The sequence below is a fragment of the Petaurus breviceps genome, unplaced genomic scaffold (assembly GCF_028583685.1).
Source record: "Petaurus breviceps papuanus isolate PSGF00001 unplaced genomic scaffold, PetGlider_PUasm1.0 218, whole genome shotgun sequence".
Classification (NCBI taxonomy): Eukaryota; Metazoa; Chordata; class Mammalia; order Diprotodontia; family Petauridae; genus Petaurus; species Petaurus breviceps.
In genome coordinates this window covers 6,855,318-6,863,382 of record NW_027185872.1, presented here as the reverse complement: position 1 = coordinate 6,863,382, position 8,065 = coordinate 6,855,318, and positions in this window count along the sequence as shown.

The window sequence follows — 8,065 nt, the reverse complement described above, 5'->3', positions numbered from 1 at the left end:
TACATACACTCCCTGTCTTCACAGCTTTTCATCATATGAGTCTGTGCCAAGAATTATGTTCCTCTTCCCCATCACCTTCCATAAAGCCTCAGCTCCCACCTTCTGAAACAGGCCCTACTGCCTTACACTCTCTCTCTCACACACACACTCATATACACACATATTTATTTACACATGCATACGCACACTTACACACAGACGCTATACACTTATATATATATATTATACACACTCACACACATATACACACATACAGACATATATACAAGCTTATACACACATACACTTATATATAATAGACACACAGAAACACATATACACACTTACACACATACACTTATGTACATGCTTATGTACTCACAGAGACACATTTACACACACTTATATACACATATACATACTTATACACGGACACATATACACAATCATACACATACACTTACGTACATACTCAGACACATTTACACACATATACATACTTGCACACATGCACAGACACATATACACACTTACACATATACACACACACTTATATACCTATATACACTCTTACACACAGACACATACACACATGTACACTTATATACACACTTACACAAGACACATATACATACTTACACACAGACACATATACACACTTACACACAGATACATATAAGCACTCACACATGTACACTTATATACACACTTACACAAGACATATATACATTTATACACATATACATACTTACACACACATAGACACACTTACACATAGACACACACATTCACACACATACATATATACACAGAGAGACATATACACGCTTACACACGCATACACTTATATACATACTTACACATTCACACACACACTGTTAGTGCCTTCTCTTCAGAGGCTTCTTCCCATTACTCCACAAATGCTTCGGATGTTGCCGGATCATTAAGACATCCTGCCTTCTCCTACTCCCAATTAGAAGGTGAACTTCTTGAGAACAGGTACTGGCCTTTTCTTTCCTCGTCTCCCTGGTGCTCATCACAGGGCCCGGAAGAGTTTAACAAATGCTCCTTGACTGACTGACAGATGGACTGAGGACCCTGGCACATTCTTCTCTGCCCTCCACTGTTCTTACACTTGTCCCACCTTGGCCAAACAAGGAAAGAACAGGCCTACACTTACTGAAGCAGCCCCTGGAGGACTCTGATCAGATATTAGATGGCTTCTGTCCCTCCTTCCTTTCTAATGGAATCCTAATAAAGCTGCCCCCAGCCCCAACATTCTAACTTCCTTCTGGGCCCCACTGAACATCAGACATGTCCTGATTTAACCATGTGATCTGGCTTTAACCAGGCCCCCAGACTCAATACAGCTACTGTCCCCAGATCCAATCCCCGTACTTGAACAGATGGGTTCTTGTACTCAACCACAATCACATCATCCATTTGACCCAAGACAGGACCACAATACCTAACTTTCCATCTGGACCAGACAGGACCACAATAGCTAGCCAATCAGAAAGCAGCAAGACCAGGATGTTTGACCACCAAACAGCAGGAGGGTCCCCTCCCCGTTACCTAACCCCTTAACAAACCCTTCCTGCCTTTTTGATGCTCATAATTCCTGTGGTGTAATCAACATCATTAAACTATCCATTCATCTCTATGGGCTTAATAAGCTTCTGGTTCCTCTTAGAACCCAGCCCACTTCTGAGGGGCATCTGTCCTCAGTAAAGGGCTAGCTGGGCTTAGGGGTGGTCCAACTCTGAATTCTTTGAGGCGGTGCCACAACCACATGCCACAAGACCACAACACATCCCAGTTGTGTATTTTGTGCAGAGGCAGCAGATAAAGTCATAATCATATTACTATTAACTGCCTTCCAGAGGATTCCACATCCCAAAATTCCTTCAATCAAAACTCCCCTATATTTCCTTGGTAGAATTGAATTTGCCTGGATATCAAGAGGAAAACTAGGGGATGAAGCTAATTCATACTAAGTTGTGAAGATCCGATAGACCTTTTTTAATTTTTAAGAGGTTTCCTAGCCCACATTAGTCTCTAATTAGCATTGTTTCAGGTGATGTAGTAAAGGACTTGACACATTTCAGGCACTATTGGGAGATGCCCAGCATCACTGTGGCATGGAAATCAGGCCCTGGGAGACAGGCGATTCCAACTCCCCTCCCAAATATTGCCATTACTGGGCACTGATGAAGGACCTGTGCTGAGTGCAGGGAAAATAATGACTGGCAGTGTCTCTGAGACAGCAGAACTGGCACTGCCTTCCTTGTGGGGCTCCTCGGCATGTTGGTGAGCTGATGGCGCTGTTAACGGTTCTGTTGATATTGGGGCAGCAGGCCTATAAAAGCCAACATGCCGTAGAGACAGAGAGTGGGCATCAGAGTCATGAGGACCTGGATTCAAGGTCTACCCACCTTGAATCATCCATTGAGCAGGATTTATTAGGCAACTTCTGTGTGCCAGATGCCATGCTAGGTTCTGGGAATTCAGAGACAAAGGGAAGGATTCCCTGGGAAGGAGAGTCTAACCTTGCCAGCCTTGCACAGCTCTCTAGCACCACTACTTGGGAGGCTGACTGGGAAAGTGGGAAAAGGGCAGGATCTGGAGAAAAAACCTTGGCTTTGATTTTGGCCTGGGCTGATGGCTGCCTGATTGGCCCAGGCATGGCTCCTCCCTTCACCAGTCCTCATGTTCCCCATCTGAATCATGAGGGGATTAGCCCATAGTAGCTCCAAGACCCCTTCCAGCCACTAAACCTGTGGCCTCAGTGTCTCTGATGGGCTGAAATTACAGTGAAGGTGTTGCCAGAGAAGCCTGCCTGAACCTGGCCCTTCTCATGCCACCCTACTGCACCCCACCGTGAGGTCAACAGCAGACCCTGTTGTGCAGTTCAGCTATCTGTCCCCTCGGCCTCTTGGCCCACAAATTCCCCTCCATTTCTAAATCCTTCCCGCTGTTCCTCCCAGGTCAGTTGTGACTCTGCTATCTGTCCAGGAGGGAGGCCTGACCATCCTCACTCATGGGACAGAAGCCTGACTTTCTTTGCTCCCCCCTACACCATTCCCTGATGCTTTTGCCTGCCTTCCCCATCAGAGTGCTGGCCTACGGAATCCCTTCAAGGCCTACTGGTCCCAGGGGACAAGTGCGGATGGAGAAGGCACTTGGTATCTGTCTTTGGGATAAAACAAATTGCAAAGACTTCTTTTCCAAGGGGAGGGTTGGAGCCTGTTCGAATTTTCCATCTGCAACTTTCAAAATGCTTTGAATTTCTGCTAAGGGACTCCAAATGCATAGGTGAACGAACAAAAATATACTAAGGTTTTACGTGTAAGTTGCACATTAACCAAGAGGCCCTGAGCCAGTGTCTCCAGCCTGGACTCAGACACCCGTTTGTCCACTCTGCCTCCATGAGTCCCAAGTTCGAGTCAATCAGCCATTTCTCATGCATTATGAGCAGTGCATAAGTCAGCTGGGCTGAAGACTGCCATCTGCCTGCCCTGAGCAGACTCAAACAAAAGCCTAAGGATGCCTTATTTTTAAGAATTACAGATTCTTTTGACTCATTTTGCACTTCTATCAAAGGGTCTACATTGAGCAGGATCATTGCAGTTAACTGAACAGTGTCTGGGGGAGGGGGGACTAGAAATTCATTAAAGGGGAACCTTTGGAAGTTCTGCAAAACGTCTACTCAGGAATTCCATTCCTTCCTGCCAAGTCAGGCAAGCCCCTTTGCTTTGCTTTCCTACAAGGAAAAATTACATTCTTAAATATTCTTCACCGAGTGTGAGCACAGCCACAGCACAAGACAAAGGCCACAGGATGTATCCCAAGGACCCATTTCTCAAAAATGGGTGAAACAGGAACCATCTGAGCCATTTTGTCAAGTGCAGGATGAAGTCATGGATTGGGGCGATGCTTCTAGGGGACGGTTCCAGAGATGATGGCATCATTGTGGAGGTAAAGCATTACCCTTGACAAAGTCACTTCGTTCCATCAGAAATCTAATCTGGCCCCAGATTTAAGGAAATAGATTAGGGTCTTCCATTAACAACCAGCCCAGAAAGCAAGGGCTCCTTTATCCTGCCTGGATAAGAGGTTATCAGCACAGATAATGCCAATTAGAGAGCTTTGTATGACGTGATGTCCTCCTTTCCATGTTAAAGGGAATACTCTTTGTCTCGCCACTTTAAAGAATTGTTCCCTAGGGATGGCTAAGTCTGTTTTCTAGACACAGGTTTTTGGTGGTGAGTTTAAAACTTTATTAGCTTTTTCCCTGTGAGATATCAATTGAGAGATAAGAGCTGGCCCGGGCCCAGCCATGTAGGACAGACAACAGAGATTAGATGCAAATTGATTGGAGAACAAAGCGGGGCTCCTGGCCAGGCCTGGCATTTCCCTGCAGTTCACCTTCCCAGGAAGCACTTGCAAGTACCCTTCAATAACTGCATGAACTTGGTCTGAGGGGGGTCAGTGACAGCCAGCCTGCCTCCTCCATAGCTCACCACTGAGGGCCCTCTCTGGTGACTTGTGCTCATCCCACAGTGGGCAGGCCCCATCTGATCCTGCCCTCTGCTGAGGGCCCTGGTCTGTCCACATAAAAGGGCAGGGATCTTTGGCCTGTCTCCTGCAGGAAGAGCTCCATTGGGGCATCAGCTCAGAAGGTCAAGGCCTCACAATATCGGGACGGGCATCATAAAGCACTGGAGGAAATAGCCACCCCAAACGTCAGAGGGAACACAGCCTGCTGGAGATCATTAGCTTCAGCTTGGTTCTTAAAGCTTTGACTAGTTGGTCAAATCAATACATCTTTATTAAAAGCCTTCATTGAGGGGGTGCTGGGCATCAGAGAAGACACAAAGATGGCAGTCACAGTCGATGGGGACATATGCTCCATTATCACTCTAGCCCAAAATCAAGCTCAAAAGATACGGGGATGTACAACTGAAATGTCCTACGAAACCCTAGTAAGCAAAAGACATTACCAAAACGGTTGGGGAAGGATGTCAGGAAAGGTTGCCCAAGGAGGGAACATTCGAGATTGATTTTAAAGCACAAGCAAGAAATTAACAGGCAAGGGGTTGTGGGAGGGGGAGGCACTCCAGGCGTAAGACACAGCATGGACAAATGCATGGAAGTGAGACAGACACAAGGACAAAAGAGGCAAAGGCCCCCCGTGGGGCAGGCATTTGTGACGCTGAATACTCTGACTTCCCTGGTGGGCAGAGAACTTCAGGGAGCAGTACCACAAAATAATCAGGAGGCCATAGCCTAGGACACGTTATGAAGGACTTTGTATGCGAGACCAAGGAGTTAGGATCTTATTCTGTGACACAAGAGAAGGGGGTCAGTGTGGGGTCTTGAGGTAGGAGCAGCAGATTCAGTGAAGATAAGCCTGGCTGGAGAGGGGAAATCTGGAGAAGAGGAAGAAGGATGGAGGCCTATTAGGAAGGCCAACGATCGCCCAGCGGGGGGCAATGAGCTGAGATGTGCTGGAGTCATCAGGGTCAGAAGAGAAAGGAGAGAGATGGCGTGCCAAGAGAATCCACAGCTGGAAACCTCCTGTTACAGGAAAGGAAGAAGAGGCCACAGGAGATGGGGATGAGTGTCTTCCCTGGGAGAGGCAGGGGAGCCTGACCTGGATGGGAGATTCCCAGGAGGAGGGGCCTTGCACCAGAAATCTGGAGAGAGGTCGAGCCGATGGCATCTCTTGACGGCAGGTCAGCCTTGAGCTGCCATTAGAGACAATGGAGGGAATGAGGTGCTAGAGGAGGGAAAGAAAAGGGGATAGAAGAGGGGCAATGGAAGGAGAGAGAGGGCCCCGAGAGGAGGGGAGGGTGAGGGAGAAGGAGGAAGGACAGTGCTCTCCTTGCACCGCTTTTGAATAGTTACAAACTCATATAATTGGTGACTCTAAAATGACACTGAAATTTTCAGATTCTTTCTGCCAAGTAGTTCACATGCATCCCTGGGATAAAGGCACCGTGAGCTTGACACACACGTGTCCGTTCTATGTACAGAGTCCTCTGTCACCATCAAAGATGAAGCTGGGGCTCCACTGGGCTTCCATGGATCTGAATCCCTAAGTTGGTCTAACAAACACATGAGCCCATGATTCCTTCAGTCTCTTGATGGATGGAGGGCCATGTCACTTAATCAATACCTGGTGATCTCAATTAGTGTCAAAGGAATCAGTCATGAAAAAGTGCCTCCCAGGCCCCTTGTCCTGGGCAACTCATTGGAGAAGCTTTTCCAAGGAGATGCCCTGTGGGGCCAATCTCTGGCCCCTTGTCCTGCCTTGGGGGCTGCCATGCCAATAACCGAGGACTTGTGTAAGGTAGCCGGGTCCCCCAGGCTTTGGCATTTTTGTAGTCCTCTGCAAACAGGTGAAGGGGTGCAGTACCTAGCGTGCCAGGCCTGGAGTCAAAAAACCCAAGTTTAGATCCAGCTTCAGATATTTACTGGTTGTGTGACCCTTGGCAAGTCACTTAACCTCTATTTGCCTCCATTTCCTCAAATATAAAGTGAGGGTATTAGTAGCATCCACTTCCCAGGGCTGATGTGAGGACCAAAGGAGATAATCATTGTAAAGCACTTTCCACGGGGCCTGGCACATGGTGTTTGATCGATGCTGTTCCCTTGCAATCACATGTGGTTCTAAGTCTTTCTAAAGGCCGGGCAGCACCTCCACAGCCGGGGCTGTCCTATGGAAAGATGCCCAGTGAGTCACACCCCAGGGGCCAGCTAATGAGCACAGCACATTCAGATTTCACTCATGGGCCCAAAGGCATCACAAGCAGAGAAGGGAGTGAGTGTCTGCATAGAGGGGCATGGCCACAGGGACTTACCACAGCACAGGGCAGAGTCCACAGGCCTTCAGACTATCTGCCTGGCTTGTGGGTCATGGCACATCTCCCACCATGGGGCCGGGCAGCGTCACGACCGTCCAAGTGAGGCCTAGCTACCTCCTCTTGGTGGGTCAGTCAGCAGTCAGCTTCTCTGCTGGGAACCCAAGGATTCCTAAGCTGGACTGACCCAAAAACAAATCACTGTTTTTAACAGAAATGAAGTAGAGCGTTTCAAAGACTCAGGATGACAACAGTGTAATCCCTGCAAATCTGCTCATTATTTATAAGGGACACGCCCAAAGCCATCAGTACTTCCTCAGAGTACAGAGCCCAACGCTTCCACCTTCAGGGAGACCTAGCCAAGCCCTTCCCAAATGCCAGTGGATAAAACACAGAAGTTACTTGAGAGAAGATCAATATTTAAGGCTTATACTATTCACCAATGGCTCCACAAAAGAGAGTCCAAGAGAGTCTGTTTCTTCCCCAGATTTTGTGGACTTCAGCTTTCTTTTAGCAGGCGAGCACTGAGAGGAAGCACAAAGGGAAAGCGGACAGCTCCAGCCAGGCCAGGGCTCCTGGAGGGGCCCTTCAGAGGGAGGCTGAGGCCCGTGTGCCCTGTGCTGAGAGAAGGAGATAAGAGTAGCACCGAAAATCTGGCATCTTTTCAGCCCTGTTATCAGGGCCAGGAAAATCTTGGCTGAACTGAAGCAGAAAAAGCAATTTGCTACTTCACCAGTTGAAGCAGGATGTTCCAGCTCCTCTATGGCCAACTTACCGCACGTCTGGCTCCCTCCTGCAAGAGACTCTGAGACCTCGCATGGTCAGGGAGCGACTTGTCCGGCCAGAGGGTGACAAACTCGACATCGGCCAAGCAGGTGTTTGTACCGATTCAGCCTGAGCAAGCAAGATCAGGTGGCCCAGGGCACAGATGAGAACAGAGGGGAAAAGAAATGGGCGGACAAGTGGGGAACCCAAGCTAAGCTGGAAAAGACACTGGGGTTTGTGTGGAAAGAGGAAGGGCACATGGCTTAATCCAGCCTCCTCAAAGACTTGTCCTCTTTAAGGACTCGCTGTCTTCTCTCCATCCAATTTTGACCAATTCTCTGATATTCCAAAGGATCTGTCATCTCACACCATGGACATCCTCCCCAATGAAGCTTATCACAATGCTAGTCTGCTTCTTCTGTGGCTCCACACATATCTATCCCCAGCTCCACCAC